Here is a 23,057-nt window from a genome sequence, read left to right as displayed (position 1 = left end):
CTCCAAAGCAATCTTGCGTGTGTGCTATTAGTTATCAATGACATCTCAGCACTCCCCTGCACCCAGTCCGACTGCATCCACCCAGTCCGACTGCCGCAGCTCTGTACAGGCTTTAAACAGCCTGTAACAGGGGCTGACGATGGTTTATTTTAAAATATGTTAATAAAATTAAAATCTTTACAGGGTATTAAAATTTTGTGATTTGTTTGTAAGTGCCAGATTTGGGGGCTTGTTTTATACAAAGGTATCACTCAAAACCAACATGTTAAGTGGGAATTCCCGGGTCATCCGATGTGAGTCAACCCATTTGCTGGCACCCACTTCTGGTTGGATGCCTTTCAACCTGTGGTCCACACTGAGCAATGCCTTTTGAACAACCTGGGAGTTTCAAGATTCAAGATTATTTTATTGTCAAATAATAAAACAGAGAATGTGATATCACATGAAATTTCCTTTAGTCTCCTGTAAGGCAAACAAATATTTGCCTTCAACAGAAACTGCCTGGCGACCCTTACAGTCAGAGAAAGAGAAGCAAGAGTGAGTCCACCCTAGTATCACCGAGTGCCCATGGATTTGCCGCTAGCCCTCCCACAACCTCCGCAGCCACTTGGCTTTCAGTCCAAACAGTCCAAGCTCCAGATCCAAACCTCTGATATGATCAGGAAGCCTCCAGCAACCTCGGCACCAGTTCAGATACCCAGTAGTCCATCAGTCAGTCTCAAGTCAATCTGCAGCCTGGTTCAAGTCTTTTGATCACAGTCGCCAGCAGCCTGCAGCCCACATAGGTTCCTTAAGACATCAACAGTGTGCCACCTCTGGGTTGGATGTTCCTGCTGAGTTAGTTTATTACAGTTCAGGGAAGGGGAAGGAAGTTACATTTAACTGACGTGAACCAAACCCTCCTTATCACCCCCACCCACCATCCATCTCTGAGAATAGTGCTGGGTTTATGGATCTGGGAGGGTTGCAGGAATGATAACGCAAGAAGTTTCCACACGACTACTAGGAAGAAGAAAACGAGAGGAAGGAAATTAAATTGAGGAGAAGAAACCCCGATAATAATGGCCTCTCAGTTGTCTAATTACATCACTTCACTACCATTTTCATCCAGCACTAAAAAATGTTGTTAACTTTATTAAAACAAATCAGAGTTAGTGGAAAGAAAACAATTCATGTTGATCTGGCAAAACCCTGTTGCGTGAAACCAAATCGTAATGCAAAAACAGCTTGAGGCACTCTGAGTCACAATGAGATGTCTTTCTAAACCAAGCACTGTAAATAGAATTCTGCCCTCTATTGGGAAAGTATTTATGAAAGGTTACCAAGGAGGTAATTATCTTAAATGAAAACATTACATACAGGCACAGAAACAACCCCTTAGGACCAACTTGCCCACACCAACCAAGTTGTCCCACCCATACTAGTTCCACCTGCCTGCTTTTGCCTCTCATCCCTCCACACCTGTCCTATCCATATCCATCCAGCTTTTTTCTTGAATGTTCCCACCTCATCAGGGCATCTCCACAGAAACGGAGTGAAAGCAAGTCTCATGTATTTCAAATTTTCTTGAGAAAGAGGTCATTTGGCCAACAAGTCTGTGTCAGCTCTCAGAACAATCTCATCCAGCCCCACTCCCCCACTTATTTCCCCGTAGCCCATTCTCCCACCCATACCTATCCGCTGTTGTGGAGCAGGTTCTTGATCCAAATCGTTGACCGTCCATTTCCCTTCAAGGATGTTGCTTAATTTAGGTCAGATCAGAAATTATTCCTTGACACATAATAAAACAGACAATTAATATTACAGGAAATTATCTTTAGTCTGCCATAAAGCAAACAAAGAATCACCATTAGCATTGCCCCGCGCCACTTAAAGCCTGAAAAAGAGAAACAAAAGAGAGCCCCCTCAGAGTCATCGAGTGTCTATGGTTTGACCTCTAGCGGTCCTGCAGCCTCCGCAGCCACACAAGATTCCAGTTCAGTTCAAACCATCGGCAACCCAAGCCCAGATCCAAACGATGAGGAAGAACTCGGGTGCCAGGGCCTTTCAGGAGCCCCTCTTACCCTCAGCATCTGCCCTGGAGCAGATTAGCCCCCTCCTCCACCTCAGCCCATTAAGCCTGCTTCACCAGTCAATGAGATCATGGTTGATCTGATGATCGGCTCATCTCCACCTACCTGCCTTTTCCCCATATCCCTTAATTCCCCCTACTATGTAAAAATCTACCCAATCTTGTCTTAAGTATATTTACGAGGTGGCCTCCACTGCTCCAATGGGCATACCTAGTTCTCATGAGCCAGTCTCCAGCAGCCCTCAGCCTTGTGTGAGTCCTTTGACCTTGTTACCAGCAGCCCGCAGCCTACATGAGTTCCTCACCCACAAATCACCAATAGCTCACTGCCCGTGCATGTTTCTCATCACACTTTTCAAATGCCCCATTTCTTCAATACCACCCACCAAAATAAATAAGAAAAACATCATTGGACAACGAAGATTTTGCTTCCTGAACACTTTTGGGTGTGTTTTATGGATTTTGGGCTGCTGATCACAAAAATAGCCTTAGAATTTTCTTATCACTTACCGCCTTTTAGATATAATCTATTTTTGTGATTTCCTGTCATATTTTAAATATTCTCCAAGCTACAGGACCATGAAGTGCAGCGTGTCATTGAAAATTCATTTTCTGCATTTGCACTTGGACGTCTTCCCTGCTGATCTTGGTGCAGTCAGTGACGAACACGGTGAAAGGTTTCACCAGGACATTGCACCCACGGAAAAGCGGAACCAGGGCAACTGGAATCCATCAATGTTGTTTGACTATTTTTAGACACTGACAGGTGAGGGATCAGATGCTGAGTACAAATGAAAATCAGTGTAAAAACATTTTTAAGTCAGTTGAACAACTGCAAATATATCAGCATCATCATGTGATTAAACATGTTAAATTCAATAAAATTTAATTTAATGTTTCTCCAACTTCCTACATGATACAACAAATCTGAAATTAATTTTGTGTTCAGCTTGAAGTTGTCTATCATAATACAGCAAACCTTCTGAAAATATTTGTTGTCCAGTGTAATCTGTGAGAAGGGGAAAAACATTTAGCAGAGATGTATGTTTTTGACTAATCTGTAGTTTTGGATGAATGTGTCTGTGAAATTTTCCTGATACCTAATATTTAGCCACATTTGGTATTTAATGCCTTTGGTGTGATTTCTTTTCTTCTTTTTGTCTGTCTTTACATTACTGCTTCCAGTCGTGCATTTCCTGGAGTTCCAGGAATAAGGGTCGAAGCAACTGCCAGGCTGGAGCTTTGAACGATCTGCCAAAGATATTTATTTTCATGACTTAGCAAGTTGTATTCCTAATGGGAATAACATTTCTTTAAGCCTGATTGATGGGCATATATAAGCACCTTGGACAAATATAATTATACTCAAAGCCTGATTTGACATTCAAATTCGGTGTGATTTACAGTAAGACTAGACTAGATTTAGATTTATTGTCAGAGTACATACATGACAACACCTACAACCCTGAGATTCCTTCTTCCTGTAGGCAAGGCAGAATTGCCACTAATTGGCAGTGCAAAAAATAAACTGTGCACAGTGTAAACAAAAAAACCTGTAAACAAATAACGAATGTAAACAAACTGATTGTGCAATACAGAGGGAACAAAGAAAAGCAATAAAGTGCCCAAGTAAGAGTCCTTAAATTAGTCTTCGATTGACTTTGTCATTGAGGAGTCTGAGGTGGAGGAGTAGCAGCTGTTCCGGAACCTGGTGGTGCAAGTCTTGTGGCATCAATACCTCTTGCCTGTTGGCAGCAGTGAGAATGTAGCATGTGGTGGATAGTGTGGGTCTTTGATGATTGCTGAAGCCCTCCGACGGCAGCGATCCCTGTAGATGTACTCACTAGTGGGAGGGTTTTGCCTGTGATGTCTTTACTGCTTTCACTTCCTTTTGGAGGGCTTTACGCTCAGGGGCATTGGTGTTCTCATTCTAGACTGTAACACAGCCATTTAGCACACATTCCACCATACCTATGTAGAAATTTGTCAGGGTTTCTGGCAGTTTTTTTTGACAAAATTTGCCAGGTCATACCAAACCTCTGCAAACTCCTGAAGAAGTAGAGGAATTGATGTGCTTTCTTTGCAATGCCATTGATGTGTTAGGTCCAGGAAAGATCCTCTGAGATAGTGACTCCCAAGAACCTAAATTAGTTCACGCTCTCCACCTCTGATCCCCCAATGATCACTGGATTTTACATCTCTGGCTTTCCTTTCCTGAAGTCAACAATCAGCTTCTTAGTTTTGGTGACATTGAGTGCAAGGTTGTTGTTGGTGCACCATATTCAGCCAATTAGTTCTATCCCAAGGAAGCTTGTCGATTATAACACAGCTCTGCAAATGAAAAATATATTTTTGATTTGGTCCATTGTGATAGTACAGATTCTATCACCAATGTGTATATGTATAGAGTGTAGTGTCGGATGATTGTGATTGGCTGAGAGCACAGCCACGCTTATTAGAAGGTCTTAAATGATTGCTCCTAACCAGACCAGGTCATTCTGGACTGGTCGACCTACATGTGATACGCTCCAGTCTTCTAGTTAATAAAAGCCTTGGTTTGGATCAACAAGCCTTTGATTCTTTCAACGTGGTCTACATCCACAATATATATATATTTAATACTGGCATTCATATAACCATATAACCATATAACCATTTACGGAGCGGAAACAGGCCATGTTGGCCTTTCGAGTCCGCACCGGTTCACTGATTTTGTGCGCCCTCTTCAGGCATTGGTCCCGGTAGATCTTCATTCAATAACGATGGGCGAATTCAATGCAAGCAAGATTGTTGTCCTGGCACCACACAACCAGATTCTCGATCTCCAGCCTGCTTTCTGACTCATGGTCATTAACTTGGATCTCAACAAGGAGTTCTTGACAAATTCTTTCAATAATACAAGAGCTCTTATTAATATTTGATTAAAAAACTGAAGTTATATTTGCCAAAACATTTGAAAGTTGACTTGTCAGATTCAGTTTTTCAGATTTCAGATTTATTCCCAGAGTACATACATGACATCACTTACAACCCTGAGATTCTTTTCCTGTGGGTGAGGCAGAATTACTATTTATTGGTAGTGCAAAAGAAACCGTATACATCATAAACAAATAAATAAATGTAAACAAACTGACTGTGCTATACAGAGAAAAAAATTAATGAAGTGCCAAATGTAAGAATCTTAAAATTAGTCCCGATTGAGTTTATTTTTTTTAAAAATTAGACATACAGCAATAATAACAGGCCATTTAGGCCCACGAACCCATGCCACCCAATTATACCCAATTAACTTACATCCCAGGTACATTTTGAATGGTGGGGGAAACCCACGCAGACTTGGGGAACGTATAAACTCCTTACAGACAGTGCAGGATTTGAACCCCGGTCCTGATTGCTGACGCTGTAACAGCATTGTGCCATCTGCTACGCTATCCATGCTAATGAGGAGTCTGATGTTGGAGGGATAGCAGCTGTTCCTGAACCTGGTGGTGCAAGTCTTCTGGCATCTTTCCTGATGGTAGCATGTGCTGGGTAGTGTGGATCCTTGATGATTGCTGCTGCTCTCCGACAACAGCGTTCCCTGTAGACGTCCACAATAATAGGGATGGCTTTGCCTGTGATGTGTCTACTACCTTCTTCAGGGTTTTATGTTCAGGAGTATAATTGAGAAGACATTGACTTGTCGTACTCAAATTGATTTTGATTACTCCAAAGTGAATGTAGTAGTTGACTTTCTACTAGATTTGAAGGTAGAATGATTGCAATAGGTCCTGGGATGAAATGTACAATTTCAGAGCACCGAGTGGGCATTTCTGCAAGGACCTTGTGTCAATGATGTCATTGCCACGTTGAACGTCACTTTGGAGGTTGACCAGGAGAAGTTCATCTCTGAGGCTGGAAAGTGAGCACTGTGGGTTTCATCGGCTGTTTTCTTTGTAGCAGAGCATGTTAAAAGTGGCCTTCCTGTGCAGACAGATCTCAGACTGGGAACAAAACAATGCTGGTCCCTTCGAACTCACTCACTCCCTTTCTGTGGAACCTACCAAAGCAACTTCACCTCATAAAGGAAAAATACATCTGCCATGATTTGAATGGCAGTCCAGACTTGATGAGTTGAATGCCTTAATTTTGTTTGTTTGCACTTCTTTCTTTGTTCACATTTCTCTTTTTTGTATACACATTTTTTCTTGACTATCAATAAGTAGAAATTCTAGGGGAGTCACGTGATGGAGTAGTGGCCGGACGGTGAACTCCAGCCCTCTCCAGAAAAGTCGGGAAAAACAAAGGAAAACACAAAGGCACAGAAATAAAAGTTACAGAAAAGTGAGTATAAAGGTGGAAAGAAGATGGCGACAAAAAAAGAAAAATCGAAAGCAACGGTAAGAAGAGAGGAAGAGAAGACAAAGGAGGAAAAAGGTGAAGGCCTTACCTGTCCGAAGAGGCCCGCTGCGGAGAGAGAAACCCGCTCCCTCAGGTCGGTAAATAATGGACTACAAAAATGGCTCGCTGAGCCGAGTAAAAGTGCGCAACCGCGCATGCGCGAGGAATCGCGCATGCACGATGCGAATGAAAAAAACACACCGACGGGAGGGGGGACCAGCTGGGGAGTCGATCTCCACAGCCGGCAACGACAGCTGCAGAACACCTGCAGCAAGAAGAGACCACAGAAGACAATAGAAACAAGAAAGAAGAGAAGGAAAGGGCACCAAAGAAACAACAGATGGCCAACCCAGAGGAAGAAGAAGAGGAAGAGGAAGAGTACAGTGAAATAGAAGAAGAAAAGAAAGGCAAGATAAAGAAGGTACTTTCTCTTATTAAGGGATACATGGAGTCATTTAAAGAATGGCAAACACAGGAATTTAAGGATTTAAGAAAAAGAATAAACAACACAGAAGAGAAAATGAATAAAATAGAGATGACCTTAACAGAAATGGGAAAGAAAATGGACAAGATGGAAGAGTGGGCAGTAGCAGCAGAAATGGAGGTAGAAGACTTAAAAAAGAAATTGGAGGAATCTAATAAAAAAACTAAAGAGACACAAGAACTACTAGCTCAAAAAATAGATACAATGGAAAATTATAACAGAAGAAATAACATAAAGATAGTGGGCCTTAAGGAAGATGAAGAAGGCAAGAATATGAGGGAGTTTATAAAAGAGTGGATCCCTAAGACCCTAGGATGTCCAGAACTACAGCAAGAAATGGAAATAGAAAGGGCACATAGAGTATGGGCCTCTAAACCACAACCACAACAAAAACCAAGATCTATTGTAGTAAAATTCCTAAGATATACTACAAGAGAAAAGGTACTGGAGAAGACAATGGAAAAAGTAAGAGAGGGCAACAAACCACTGGAGTATAAAGGGCAAAAAATCTTCATTTATCCAGATATAAGTTTTGAACTCCTAAAGAAGAGAAAAGAGTTCAATACAGCAAAGGCGATTTTATGGAAGAAAGGGTATAAATTTATACTAAAGCATCCAGCGGTATTGAAAATATTTATTCCAGGACAGCAAAACAGACTATTCTCGGATCCAGAAGAAGCACGAAAATTTGCAGAACAATTACAAAAATAGACTGAGGGAGGAAGACGGGTAATGAGAGTAAAAATGATCACGATTGATATGTATGTGGGTAAAGACAAAAATAGACTGAGGGATGAAGACGGGTAATGAGAGTAAAAATGATCACGATTGATATGTATGCGGGTAAAGAGGTATAAGAGTGAATAGAGACAATGTGCATACGTGAATGTATCTGTACTTAGAGGAAAATATAGATAGTATAGACAAGAATTAATAAGGGAAGGTAATGGAATAGAGAGAATAAGGAGGGAATTAAAAGAGTGACCTTTGTGACATATGAAAAGTGAAATCTTTTCTGGGGGGGGGGCGGGGTGAGGGGAAATAGCGGTCACTGCAAAATCAGTTGACGCTTGCGAGTGGATTCGCAAATCCAAATGGAGAGGGGAGATGTGGTTGTCCGACAAGGGATAAAGGACAACTCAGGAGGGGAAGGGGAGATTGGGGATAAATAAGATAGAAATAGGAGAATAAGGAAAATGTTGGATGTTGTAGGAATGTTGTCTTATAAAGAGTTGAAAATAAGAAAACAGAAATGGAAAAGGAGGAAAGGTAATGATGGAAAAACGGAAAGAGAAGATAAACAAAATATAAAAGGGCTACGCTGAACTATATGACTTTAAATATTAATGGAATACATAACCAAATTAAAAGGAAGAAACTACTAAATTTAAATGAATAAATGTATTCCATTAGAAAAAATAACATATAGGTTAAGAAATAATATTGAAATATTCGAACAAGTATAGGAGCCTTACATTAAATACAATAGCGAAAACCTACCGGGGACAAACATTACCTAAGTTGATGGAAGGAGAAGGAAAGAAAAGAATGGACTCAGTAGAATTTCTGGTGTATTTTTGTTGAATGACAACATTGTCTGACTGGCTTAATGCAACCTAGATTGTATACCTAAAATGGATGAGAGGGGGGGGGGGGGGTGGGGGTGTGGCTTGGGAGGAGGGGGGGGGAGAAAAAGTCACTGTATATGTGTGAAAAAGAAATAGTGTATATCATGGCTAATGTGATTTATGGTGTGAAAAATAAAAAATTTTTAAAAAAAAGTAGAAATTCTGCCTGGCCTGCTGGAAAAGGAATCTCAGAGTTGTATGTGATGTCTGTGACAATAAATTTGAACTTTTCTTCCTGCACCATTTATTTTTATTTCACAGCATCTGTAGTTCTTTTGATTTTCATCACATTGTATGTTTGGAAGTTTCTCTGACTCAACACTATTCACTTCAACTACCTGAAGAGGACAAATACCAGTCTCTGAGAACACATGGTTCTCTTTGCTTCTTTGATTGGAATTAGTTGAGGTCTGCATCAGTAAGACAAGAAGTTGGAAAGGGTGCAGAGGAGATTCACCATTCTGTTGGCAGGATTGGAGGGTTTGAGTTGTGGGGAGAGGTTGGATAGGCTGGGTTTTATATTCCGTGGAGTGCAGTCGGCTGAAGGATGTCCTTATAGTGCTTTATAAGATCATAACATGGACAGGATCATGGCACCAATAAAGTAAATGCTCATCATCTTTGCTCCAGGAGAGGTTTTTCTGGAATTGGAGGGCAGAAGTTTAAGACGCCAGGGAAAAAATTTAAGAAGGGCATAGGGAGCAATTTTCTCCACTCAGAGGGAGGACAAGAGACGATGTCTTATGTAAGCAGCCTCTATCCTCAAGGATCCCCACCTTTCACTCTCTACCATTGGGGAAAAAAGGTACAGGAGTCTGAAGGTCAACACTCACAGCAGGAGGACAGCTGCCTCCCCTCTGCCATCAGGTTCCTGAATGAACAGTGGACCCCAGAGACTACCGTTAACTTTTTCCTTACACTATTTATTTTGTACGGTGGTTTATATAAATGTTCGCACTGAGATTGCACTGCAAAAGAACAAATTTTGTGACATGTCCATGACAATAAATTCTGATTCTGAATGCATCTCCCTTTTACGCCATTTTGGCTTACGAAAGGTTTCATAGGAACGCTCTACTTTCGTAAAGTGGACAGGAAGGGTCTGGAAGGATATGGAGCAAATGCAGACGAGTGCAGGACTAGCTAGAATGACAACTTGATCAGCATGGACAAGATGGGCCTAAGAGCCTATTCTGGCTGTATGACTCAAATATTAGATATTCCACTGCCATCCCCCCCAAAAAAAGCTAAACTACTTACTTTATTCCAAAACTTATTTTACCTTTTTAACTAAAGAACAAAAGGCAGTCTGTGCTTTTCCAATATCCTGCTGCAGCTGAAACCCAGGAAAGGAAAAGCCAAGTTCCAACTTTCAGCCTCCCATCAATCAGAGGCAGTTTAATATGGTTGCATCATTGATGAAATTATGCCAGATATATCCATTAAATCAACAGACATCCCATTTAAACCTGATACGATAATTATTGTCGAACATAAAAAAATGGTGTGCCAAAACTAAGCAGCAACACAGAAATTAATTGTATTCTGAATTTCCTTTACAACTTTAAAATGAGCCAATTACTCACTTTTTTTTAAAAAAAAGGTAAGGAATGTGGGCAATAAATAGTTTTAAAAATGTCACTATCTGATTGATTAGCTAGTTGCTACACAAAACAGTTCTGTTCTTTTGCAGAATATAACAGCCACAGTGTGAAATCACGAAACCTTGTACCAAAATATGTGGGTTCATAAATTAAGGCATTGACATCTGACCCATATTTCAATCATTTCAGAACCTTCTCCACCCCCCCCCCCCCCACCACCACCACCCCTCCTGCCCCCACATTACCCCCTCCACCACTTTCTTAGGACATAGGACCAGTGCATTATACACAGGAACCTCCATTACAAGCTTCACAGTGGGAACTCACAAAGGCTTCTGGCTCTCTCAACTTGTGACATTTCTTGGACAGGAATGTCCTCTTTCCAAAAGAAAAATCAGCAGATGGTGTAAAATTTAATGTTAAAAATCAGTGGTACAGCAGATTGATCCCATTACAACAGGAGGGAATGCTGTAGAGCACAGAAGTGAAACACGGAAGTCTGCAGACCCTGTGATTGTAGTAAAAAAATACCTTGAAGTAGGGTTCAGACCCAAAATGTTGCTTATGCATCTTTATCCCCTATGGACTCTGCGAGACCTGCTGAGTCCCTCCAGCACTTTTGTGTTTTTACTACAGAGCACACAACACTTTTGCCTCCACAGATGCTCCTTGTCACAATGAGTTAGGATAGCAGTTTTATTTCATTTCATCTATCCATTCATTCTTTTTATTTATCCATTTATTTATCTGCCTATTAATTTATTTATGTGCCTGCCTGTTTATTTATTTATTTTTACTTTTTTTTTATCTGAGCCTTCAGCATCTGCGGATTCTTGTTTGCTACACATGAAAGTCTGCAGATGCTGTGATTGTAGTAAAAACACACAAATACTGGAGGAACTCAGCTGGTCTCGCAGGGTTCATACGAGGTAGAGATACATTACCAACGCTTTGGGCTTGAGTGAAGAGCAAGCAGCGCCTGAATTAAAAGGAGCAACAGGAATACAGGCCAACAGACAAATGAGTTAAATAGATATGGAGAAAAGGCCAGCAGTGGCATTACTAGGGTTGGTGTCACCTGGTGTGGTAACTTGTGGTGTCACATTAGAAGGCTTAAAAAGCATAGAGTTTTAGCCTTGTAGCTAACTACAGTGAATTCTTTATAAAAATATAATTAGTATTTGCTGAAACATGACACAATTTTTTTTTTTGACACAGTCACAGTGGAGGCCAGGAGTAAGAAAAGATGAAAATTGTTGGGGGGGGGGGGAAGGAAGGTGGGTGGGATTTGGCTCTGTGAATGCAGAGCTGGGGTAAAAAAGACATGGTTTTCCCTAAGGAAAACTGCAGTGTTCCAATAAATCAATGATTTCGGTTTGCCTGTCCCTTGTGTGATCAAGTTTTGCAGAGATTCGCATCTCATTCCAAATACACAATGAAATGATTAAAAACACCATTCAAAACCACAATGGAAAACCATTTAACATTAACATTATTAACCATATCACAAGAACAGCATTTAGCACCAATTAGCAGTTATTTGGGGCAATTTTTTTACTTAAATGACCTTTGGTGAAAGGAGGTTGCAAAAAAAAATGGGGGAAACTGAAATCTTGCAACCAACTCCACCTGCCAATTTTGCATTGATCTTTCAATGTTGTTGGCTTGATTTGTCATATTTTCAGACAGACAGAAATTTCAGAGATAGCAAAATCTCATTTGCATCGACAGTATTAATTCTAAAACTTTTTATGACAGCCAGCCTGTGTTACTATGGCAATTGGTTGTAAGAAAACCAGAACAGTGGCTTGAAGGAAAGCCTGCAGGATTTCCTAAGAAGAGAGCAGCATTTTGCTGAAACAAGACCATCTCGCCATTGTTATTCTAAAAGTTATAAAGTCCAAAAAGAGATCAAGACATCTCAGGGATCTGTTTGGCTGGATGTGGAGGGAGGTACACTCATATTTATGAAGTATCAAGAATGTCCATGGAATTGTAGGTTATGGAGCCAATGCCAGTGAATGAGGGACGTATGGAGGGCAACACAGACCATAATGGAAGTAGCCTTCCCCTCCCTCAAACTTCTACATCCCCCACTTCCTCGGGAAAAACACCCAGTGTACTGAAAGACCTGTCACACTCTAGATGCCTCCTCTTGGTCTCCTCTCATTGTGAGAAGCTTATGATGTAAAATCATGCACCAACTATCTTAAAGGCGGTTTCTTCCCCACAATGATCAGGCTCCTGTATGTACCCCATAACCTTCCCTCTTCCTTCACAGAGCCATCCCCACCTCCCCCCCCCCCCACCCCTATTTGCTGGTGTACCTTCCCTCCCTTATCCCGTCTTTGGGACTGTGCTCCATCCCCTGCCCTTCCCCCTTCACCATTTTGTTCAGGAGCCACCCTACATTTTGCTCAAGCCCGAAACATTGGTGATGTATCTTTACCTTTGCTACATAAAGTACGCTGTTTGACCAGCTGAGTTTCTCCAGCATCGTGTTTCTACTTTTGTTTCAACCCTGTAATATTTGTTTTTTTAAGGTTCTGTTGTTTCTTTAAGAGGTAGAAGAGGAAAACTATTCAACGCCACAAGTGACTCTGGAAACTGCTGTGAGATTTACACGTGTGCTCTGCAACGTTCCAATCATGACAGATTCAGAAACCAATCCTTTTTGTGGCAGGCTGTTGTCTAAGACCATGACGTTTTGCCCAGCATTTTGGGCTTCTGACATTGGCCCTCTCTTCTGCTGTAAGGAGTTAACACTGCAGAATCCTACCACTAACAGATTTCTCATCTTGAAAGCACCTATCAGATATTATCTTTTGCTTCTTGCCCCTGAGTACATCAGGATCCCACTTGATTCTCCCCTATATTCAATGAGTTTTTATTCTTTTCTTAACAGCCTGCTGTGCACAATTTCATATTGAAAGTTCTGCAGATGATATAAAATGTCCTATCTATACCTCCTCTGCCTTTTAACTCCTCAGTATGATGTGTCACAATTCTCAATTGACTAACCATACAAAAGGCTAAAATCCCAAATGTTGAACCGTGCGCTACATTTTGCTCATACCTCGATGAAGGGCTCAAGCCCAAAATATTGGCTATGTACCTTTATCTTTGCTACATAAAAGTACAGTTTGACCTGCTGAGTTTTTACCCATAACACTGCTAACATGCTGCCCTTGCTTGGTGCCAATTGACCTTTCTTTTCATTGCCATCCTATATTCTCAGGACAAGAACAACATCCTGAGGGCTGTTAACTTGGCCTGACTTCGCAGGCACCAGACTTCACTCCATCGAGGACATCTACATGTGTCTCAAAAAAAGCAGCCTCTATCCTCAAAGACCCCCCACCACCACCCAGGCCACATCCTCTTCGCTCTGTACTATCGGGAAAAAGGTACAGGAGTCTAAAGACGAGCACTTAGCGGCACAAGGACAGCTTCTTCCCCGCTGCCATCAGATTCCTGAATAATCAATGGACCAAAGACGTTGCCTTACTTTTCAGGCACTATTATTTTTATATATTTTTTATTTATAGCAATGCTATATGATGGTTGTAATATGAATGTTTGCACTATGATGCTTCTCCGGAGCTTGTTCACGACAATACATTCTGATTCTGATACTCTGTAAATTTATATTTAAATAGTGTATTTACAGAACTTAAATTTATAGCAAATTTTGCACCTATAAAGCACCAAACTACTGCTGCAAAATTACAAGTTTTGTGACACATGTTCATGACAATAAACCTGATTCTGAATTGTGTGTTTTACATGCCCACCTCACTGACAAAAGGCAAAGGAGGAAAAAACCCAACACCCAACCCCAACCAACCAATTTTCCCTTGCAACCTCTGCAACCGTGTCTGCCTGTCCCGCATCGGACTTGTCAGCCACAAACGAGCCTGCAGCTGACGAGGACATTTACCCCCTCCATAAATCTTCGTCCGCGAAGCCAAGCCAAAGAAAAATGTTATCGTGTTATATGGCGAGCTCTCCACTGGCAACCGAGACAGGTGCACCAAAGAAGAGGTACAAGGACTGCCTAAAGAAAGCTCTTGGTGCCTGCCACATTGACCACCGCCAGTGGGCTGATATCGCCTCAAACCGTGCATCTTGGCGCCTCACAGTTCGGCGGGCAGCAACCTCCTTTGAAGAAGACCGCAGAGCCCACCTCACTGTCAAAAGACAAAGGAGGAAAAACCCAACACCCAACCCCAACCCACCAATTTTCCCTTGCAACCGCTGCAGCCGTGTCTGCCTGTCCCGCATCGGACTTGTCAGCCACAAACGAGCCTGCAGCTGACGTGGACATTACCCCTCCATAAATCTTCGTCCGCGAAGCTAAGCCAAAGAAAGAAATAATGGTTAGAGATAAACTGTTAGCCTGTTTGCAGAAGAACCCTTCTCACTGTGCTAGGTATTAGGCGACAAATTAACTGAACTAAAACCTGAACAGAACATGTTGGAAATACTCAGCAGGTCAGGATGCATTCGTGGCAGAGAGAAAAGGATTTAACTTCTCAAGTCAGAGACCCTTCAATAGAAAGGTATTTGATAGCCGGCATTAACATGAAGAGCTTGATGTGAGAGCTGCAGGCCAAGAGGGCTTGGTGTGGTTGGGTATTGCATCTTGCAAATGGCAAACACTGACCCTATATTGTTATGTTAAACAGGCTTCTTCCTCCCCAATGCTGTTATGTCTGTTGGTTGTTGCTGGTGAGGAGTGTTCTACTTTTTGTTAAAACACAGAAATACTGGAGGAACTCACCAAGTCTCACAGCATCCATAGGAGGTAAAGATATATAACCAACATTTCAGGCATGTGCCCTTCTTCAAGGTATAAGTAAAAAGCAGGGGGAGGAGTACAGGCCAACAGTAATTCAGAAGCCTGCCTGCTTTTTTTATCCATAACAGGCCTGAAACATTGATCGCTGTGAGACCTGCTGAGTTCCTCCAGTACTTCTGTTTTACTTCATGCCTCATGGACCTAGTTGGCATTAGAAGGCAGGTGAGACACCTGTCACAAGATACCCACTTGGTCTTGTAGCCTTAGTGTTTACACATTAAGTGTTAGCTTTTCAGAGAACCCCAACCCCTCCTCCAGGATGCTTCTGGCATCAGGTTCTACAATGGTAAAGCTATTGATTGTGAAGTAAAACACCAAAGTCTGCAGACACCGTGGTTGAAGTAAAAGCACAACGCTGGAGAACCTCAGCAGATCAAACAGTGGACTTTATACAGCAAAGATAAAGATACATAACCATCATTTTGGGCCTGAGCCCTTCATCAAAGAACAAAATGCAGGCAAGCGCTCAAACAAAATGATGGGGGGAGGGCAGGGGGAGGAGCACAGCCCCAAGGCAGGAGGCAATAGAATGGATAAGGAACCGAGAGCACACCAGCAAACAAGGGGAAGAGGTGAATGGAGAGAGAAGGGGGTGGAGAGCTGGAGAGAAGAAGATAAAGAGAAGGAAGGGAGAATGGAGAGTTAGGTAGCAGGAACTGGGGAAGTCCATGTTAATGTCATCTGGTTGTAGGGTGCCTAGACAGAAAATCATGTTGCTCCTCAAATTTATAGTGGTCTTGGTGGGACAGTACATGAGGGCCACGGTCGGCATGGGAGTGGGGAGCAGAATTGAAGTGACCAGCCACTGGGAGATCCCTGTCACTGATGCAGACAGAGCAAAGGTGCTCAATGAAGCCATCTCCCATTTGCATCCAGTCTCTCAGAAGGCCACAAAGAGAGCACCCGAATGCAGTAGATTTATTGTTTCTTTCTTTGGCTTGGCTTCGCGGATGAAGATTTATGGAGGGGTAAATGTCCACGTCAGCTGCAGGCTCGTTTGTGGCTGACAAGTCTGATGCGGGACAGGCAGACATGGTTGCAAGGGAAAATTGGTGGGTTGGGGTTGGGTGTTGGGTTTTTCCTCCTTTGTCTTTTGACAGTGAGGTGGGCTCTGCGGTCTTCTTCAAAGGAGGGTGCTGCCCGCCGAACTGTGAGGCGTCAAGATGCACGGTTTGAGGCGATATCAGCCCACTGGCGATGGTCAACGTGGCAGGCACCAAGAGCTCTCTTTAGGCAGTCCTTGTACCTCTTCTTTGGTGCACCTCTGTCTCGGTGGCCAGTGGAGAGCTCGCCATATAACATGATCTTGGAAAGGCGATGATCCTCCATTCTGGAGACGTGACCTACCCAGCGCAGTTGGATCTTCACCAGCGTGGATTCGATGCTGTCGGCCTCTGCCATCTCGAGTACTTCGATGTTGGAGATGAAGTCGCTCCAATGAATGTTGAGGATGGAGCGGAGACAACGCTGGTGGAAGCGTTCTAGGAGCCGTAGATGATGCCGGTAGAGGACCCATGATTCGGAGCCGAACAGGAGTGTGGGTATGACAACGGCTCTGTATACGCTAATCTTTGTGAGGTTTTTCAGTTGGTTGTTTTCCCAGACTTCCAAAGGTGCTATTTGCCTTGGCGAGTCTGTTGTCTATCTCGTTGTCGATCCTTGCATCCGATGAAATGGTGCAGCCGAGATAGGTAAACTGGTTGACCGATTTGAGTTTTGTGTGCCCGATGGAGATGTTGGGGGGGGGGGGGGGGGCTGGTGATGGTGGGGATCTGGCTGATGGAGGACCTCAGTTTTCTTCAGGCTGACTTCCAGGCCAAACATTTTGGCAGTTTCCGCAAAACAGGACGTCATGCGCTGGAGAGCTGGCTCTGAATGGGCAACTAAAGCGGCATCGTCTGCAAAGAGTAGTTCACGGACAAGTTGCTCTTGTGTCTTGGTGTGAGCTTGCAGGCGCCTCAGATTGAAGAGACTGCCATCCGTGCGGTACCGGATGTAAACAGCGTATTCATTCTTGAGGTCTTTCAAAACCATTTATTGTAAAGAGCAAGTAATTCTACTTCTCCTTGTCAGAGATGGTTATCATCTACTATCTCCATGGTTCACACCATCCAAACCTGAACATTTCTTCATTTTCTCAAGCCATGCAAGAGATGGCAGATTACTAGAATTCAGAGCAGCATGTGGTCTACTGGAGGAATTCAGTGGGTGGGTGGGGGGGGGGGGGGGAGGACCCTCATTCTGAAGAGTTACATACAGAATTGTCCAATGTGCATCAAGGAATGAACAATCCCACCTCTGATCTTTGTGGAAAGTAACCATCGAACAAGGTTGGGCTGAGGACACAGCTTTTCAGGAATTCCCCACTTAGATCTCTGGTCCTGTAAATAAAATTTCCAAAACCGCCTCAGTTTCCTTTGGGATAAGAAGTGGTCAAATCAGGAATGACCTGCTCCTGACATTAAATGCATTACTGGGTTACAATAATGACAGAGGTCGTTCACGAGAAATAGTTGCCTTTGGTCTCATCAGCAGTTTTGCTGCTTCATATCTAAGACATAAAGAAAAGAGGAAGTTTGCTGATACATTTGTTGTTAAATGTACCAACTCAGAACATCTTGAGTAGTGAGACTGATGGAGTAACTGACAGCTGCACATCCCCTTACCATCCCAGCCCTATCATAACACCAGGCATAGGATGACAAAGGGAAGTCCATAAGTCATATGCTCTCTTCCATTGTCAGTCGTTTGTCAGCTGTCTTGAACCAAGGAGAAACATATAACTTGGTGTTAAAGAAACAAAATACTTCGACCTATCAAAGGTACTTAAAACAATTTACAATTGGAATTACCTCACAACTGTACAGGCACCAATTCAAATTGTTTAGTTAGAGTTATTGCAGATGCCCTTTTCTCACCACTACCATCAGAAAGGAGGTTCAGGAGGTACAGGAGCCTGAAAGAACACTCTCAACATTACAAAAACAATGAACCTATGGACACTACCTCTCTTTTTTGCATAATTAATTTTTTTTTAAATTTTGTATTTACAGAATTGTAATGCATTGTAATTTTCCTCCTTATTCTGCACAAGACTGTTACTGCTAAACAAATTTCACGATAATTAACCTAATTCTGATTCAAACCTCTTTCTTTCCAGGAGGAGTTTATTCCTCTTTCCTTGACATTTTCATGTTACTGACAACATTCCCGCCTATTCTTCAGATCATTAAGAATTTAGGCCGCATGTCACGAAGATATATGACATGGAACAGGTCCTCCGGCCCAACTTGTCCATGCTGACCAAGATGGACTTCTGGGCAAGTTTCATTTGCATTTGGCCCTTATCATTCCAAGCTCTTCCTATCTAGTTATATATTCAAATGTCTGTTAAACATTGTAATTGGACCTGACTCTATAGCTTCTTCTGCCATTCATTTATTTGGCACGGTTAGCCTAGCGGTTAGTGCAGAGCTGTTATGGTGTCAGCGACCCGGGTTCAAATCTGGCGCTGACTGTAAGGAATTTGTACATACTTCCAGTGTCTCCATGGGTTTCCTGTGGATACTCTGGTTTCCTCCCACCCTTCAAAAATGTGTAGGGGTTGTAGGTTAATTGGGTGGAATTGGGCAGCGTAAGTTCATGGTCCAGATGGGCCTGTTACCGTTCTGCTTTTCTAAACTTTGTTTTAAAAGATACAGAACATCCCTCAAAGTACAAAGGTTGTCTCTCACATCCCTCTTAAACCACTCCCCTTTCATCTTAAACCAATGCTATATAGTTCCAGAATCATTTACATGTGGATAAAGCCTGTGATCCTTCACTTTATCCCCTCATGATTTCATAATCCTACATAAATTCACCTTGGTCTTCTAAGTTCCAAGAAATAATAACTCTAGCCCCCCATTTTCAGTAATATCCTGGTGAATCTCTTTTTCAACTTAATAGCATCCTTCATATAGCTGGGCTATCAGAACTGCTCACAGCAAGGTCTTGGCTGCGCTATAATCTCCCAACTCTTGTACTCTATACCCTGCTCAATGAAGTCAAGGGAGACTGCCCAATAAAGACGAGTGAGCCAAAAACCTGCATAACTTTCCCAATAAAGGCAAGCGAGACAAATACCTCCATTCCTTGCCCAATGAAGGCAAGCGAGCCAAACACCTACATCACTGCCCAACGATGGAAGCATCTGTAGAGAAAGAAAGAAGAAGTGTTAACATTGCAAGTCAATGTTCATCTGCTACCTAACCTGTTGAATAATTTCAGCATTCTTTGGTTTATGAATGCTGTTCATGAGTCAATGGTTCTGTCATGGAGAGAGTGGAGAGGACAAAAATCCATTGGGTGCGCATATGAGGGACGACCTAACCTGGACTCACAACACCTGCTCATTAGTGAGAAAGGTGTAGCAGCGCCAACACTTCCTAAGGAGGCTGAAGAAGGCAAGGCTACCAGCCCCTATCCTGATGACCTTTTACAAGAGCACAATAGAGTTTGTCCTGTCTGGCTGAATCATTGTGTGGTTTTGTAGATGCAAAGCATTAGTCTGGAAGTCCATACAGAGGATTATCAACTCAGCTGAGAAAAACACAGGGGTCTCCCTTTCCTCTATTGATGACATTTATTTGGAGAGTTGTCTAAATAGGGCTGAAGGAATTATAGAAGACCCTTTCCATCCCACCACACTGTATCTTCAATCTGATACCATCAAGAAGAAGGTACAAGAGCATCAAAACCAGGACTGCCTTGCTGGGAAATAGCTTCTTTCCACAGGCTGTGAGACTGATGGACAGTATCCTGTGACCGTGAAAGTAATTCCACATATTTATATATATTTGATTATTTATGTGATCTTCATGTACTGTCCATTGTGTATTTTTGTACGTGCACCATGGTCTGGAGAGACACTGTTTCATCGGGTTGCATATGTAAAATCAGATGGTAATAAAAGAACTTATTTCAGATTTCCAGAATCTACAGATTTTTTATTTTTCAAAAGATAACTGGTAAATTACTGACCGAGCAAGATAAAGGTGAAGAGAAACAAAATAAACCTGGGGCAGGTGGAGGAAGATGACTCACACAGGGTGAAGTGGGTGATTAGAAGATAAAGGGTCTCAGTGGGATCTGATGGTGGAGAAGGTGAGAATCTAGTGTACAGAGAAACCAGAAGGGGGGTGGGGTGGTGGGGGAGAGGAGATAGAGGAAGAATCCATCTGGGTGGGGGGTGGTGGGGGATGGGAGATGGAACCAAAGAGGAGGGGGATTGAGGATGAGTGGGACATTTAGGTAGTTGGGAATGGGGAAAGGCTAAAGATCAGAAGGGGTCCAGAGGAAGAGAGAGAGGGAACTCATGAACTCTGACAGCATGGAAGCCCAGGACAGACAAATTGGTGTGAAAATGGGAAGGGGAATTAAAATTGCAGAGCATGGAACTCTGGATAACCATCATGGGCAGAGCTTAGATGCTGCGAATAATGGTCACCAAGTCTGCCTTTGGTATCGCTGTTGTGAAGGAAGCTACATTGTGACCACCTAATCAAGTAGGTGAGGTTCGAGGAGATGCAGAAATTTTGCCTCACTGGAAGGGCCTGTAGGGGACCCTGGATGGTGGTGTGGGAGGAAGAATTACACCTCCCGTAGTTACAGAGGTAAGTACCAGTGTGGTGGGTTGGGAGGGATGAACAGAAAAGGAAATCACCAAAAGGCTGAAAGTCGATTCTCACCTTTCCACTTTCCTGTGACCCATCCTTTTGTCTGTGGGTCCGTGTTCCTCTCCCTGTCTATTCTTCCATTATTTCCAGCCTTTTATTTCAGTCGCCTCCCTGCTTTTCACTCATACCAGGTTGGTTCTATATCTTTTCCTCCTATGGATAGTACAGACTTTCATGTTTCACTTCAACTGATCACTATGCAAGGTGGAAAAAACTAGACTGACATAAATCAGGCTATTTATTTAAAATCCCAACCCCCAAAGGGTCTATTTAATACATGGCAGTAAATGGGTTAAAATCTCCTTGGTCCTTTGAATGTGTGTTTCCTGTGTATACAGATTGTTTGGTAAATCTAAGACCCACCAACTAGGATTTTTCATCTAATTAAATGACAGTTTTATTTGCAGGGATAGAGATGCTGTAACATCCTGACCACGGTTCCCAGTAACCGTCACCCCTCATTGAGAGCAAATGAACACTGAACCAGTCCTTACACATCCACTCCCAGCAAGGTTCCTTCTATGGTGGTTAACAGCTGGAGTGGATGTTGATTTGTGGTCTTTAATTCAGGAATGTTGAGGTTTACTTCAATTTCCTAAGCTGAGATCCGTTAACCTGAGCGCAGACTGGGTTAGAACACAGAGCTTCCTTGATCACATCATGTAGTCAAATCACTGAGCCTCTGGAATAATTTGTCTTTTTAATTGTGGTGAGACATGAAAGTCGTAACATGCAAGTAGTAAAAACACAAAATTGCTGGAGGAACTCAGCAGGTCTTGCAGCATCCATACGGGATGAAGAGGTCTTCAAAGGGCGCAGGCCTGAAACGCCAGTTATATATCTTTACCTGGACGCTGCAAGGCCCACTGAGTTCCTCCAGTATATTCATGTTTTACTTGTCTTTTTAATTCTTGTGTAATTTTAAAAACAGATTTTTAATCTTAATCTTCTGAAGGTTTCTATAGATACCCAAAAATAGGCTAGACATTTTATTATCTGTCAATATGATTTTCTATTTGAACTAATCTAACAATAAGGAAAATATACCTCTTTTCTGGACCTCACCATATGCATGACACTGGCTAACCACAACCATTGAAGCTCTTTCCATGAGGCGTTACTGTAGCTATGCAGGAACCTGCAGTCAACCTGCACTCCCTTTATTGATGTAATTTTACCTCTTTACCTTAGTCTTGACAAAGGCCTCAAACCTGAGACGTTGACCGATCATTTCTACCCATGGACCCTGTCTCACCTGCTGAGCTCCTCTGGCAATTATTCGTTTAATTTCATACTCACATTTTTGGCTTGTCCAATTTCTTCAGTAATTTCATTTCAAATAGTCGGTGATAGATGTCACCTCTGAGAAAACCTTTCTTGTTTCCTCGTCACCCGTGGAGCTTTTGATGACTTTGAGCAAGAGTTATCCTGGGACACAAAATGAGGGTTTCTTGCAAAGAAAATGCACTTTAGTCAAGTTTATTGTCATCTGATTGCACAAGTACAACCCGACGAAACAGTGCTCTCCGGTCCTCAGTATAAAATACACAGAGCCACAACCAGATATAACATACATACAAATGGAGGATCTATACAAATAAATAAATATTGTTTCATAAATATGAGAGTCTTGGATGGTTAGTATGAGCCGTTCCTTTGGTCATTCAGCATTCTCATTGCCTGTGGGAAGAAGTTGTTCCTCAGCCTGGTGGTGCTGGCTCGCATTCTCCTGTATCTCTTCCCCAACTGGAGCAGCTGAAAGATGCTGTGTGCAGGGTGGAAGGGGTCCTCAATGATTTTGCGCACCCTCTTCAGACAACGATCCTGGTAGATCACATCGATGGGTGGGGGAGGGAGACTCCAGTGATCTTCTCTGCCACTCTTTATGGACCTGTGGATTAATCTCCAATATATTTCTCTGCAGCAACTGTGCCATACTGTGACGCTGTTGGCCTTTAGCAAAACAATCCCCCCCAGATCACTGCTTTGCCATGTAGGACTGCACAGGAATGGAGCAATAGTTTGCCACACTGCTTGAAGACATAGTAGAAATTGTAGCTCTCAAGGACAAGGAACCATTAGTCAGCTCATCATTTATAACCCACTATGACTGCACTGTACAATCAACCCAAAAGGCACACCTTAGCAACTCACTAAGACTTTCAAACCTCCCAAACCCATAAAGACCACCCCACAGTTTGATGCAAGCAGGGTAAATCCACATTTTACTCATTTTAGAAAGAAACTTAAAAAGGAAACTGGCTTTCCCAGAAGACATTGATCCCAGTGGAAAGCTTTGTTCACTTGGTGCC

The 23,057-nt window shown here is 42.6% G+C and overlaps 1 long non-coding RNA gene across 1 annotated transcript in view; it reads right to left on the bottom strand.

Moving 5' to 3' along the window:
- Positions 1-1,710: 1,710 nt before the first annotated feature.
- Positions 1,711-23,057, bottom strand: part of LOC138756540 (uncharacterized) — a 73,844-nt gene continuing 52,497 nt past the window's right edge. Inside the window, exons 3-4 of the long non-coding RNA XR_011353141.1 lie at positions 19,154-19,220; positions 1,711-1,770 (exon numbers count right to left, since the gene is read on the bottom strand). This is a non-coding gene — a long non-coding RNA (uncharacterized lncRNA). The remainder of the gene's footprint in view (positions 1,771-19,153; positions 19,221-23,057) is intronic.

Source organism: Narcine bancroftii, chromosome 3, assembly GCF_036971445.1.
Source record: "Narcine bancroftii isolate sNarBan1 chromosome 3, sNarBan1.hap1, whole genome shotgun sequence".
Lineage (NCBI taxonomy): Eukaryota > Metazoa > Chordata > Chondrichthyes > Torpediniformes > Narcinidae > Narcine > Narcine bancroftii.
Note: the sequence above shows the minus strand (reverse complement) of the source record. Positions and strands in the feature narration are given on the sequence as shown.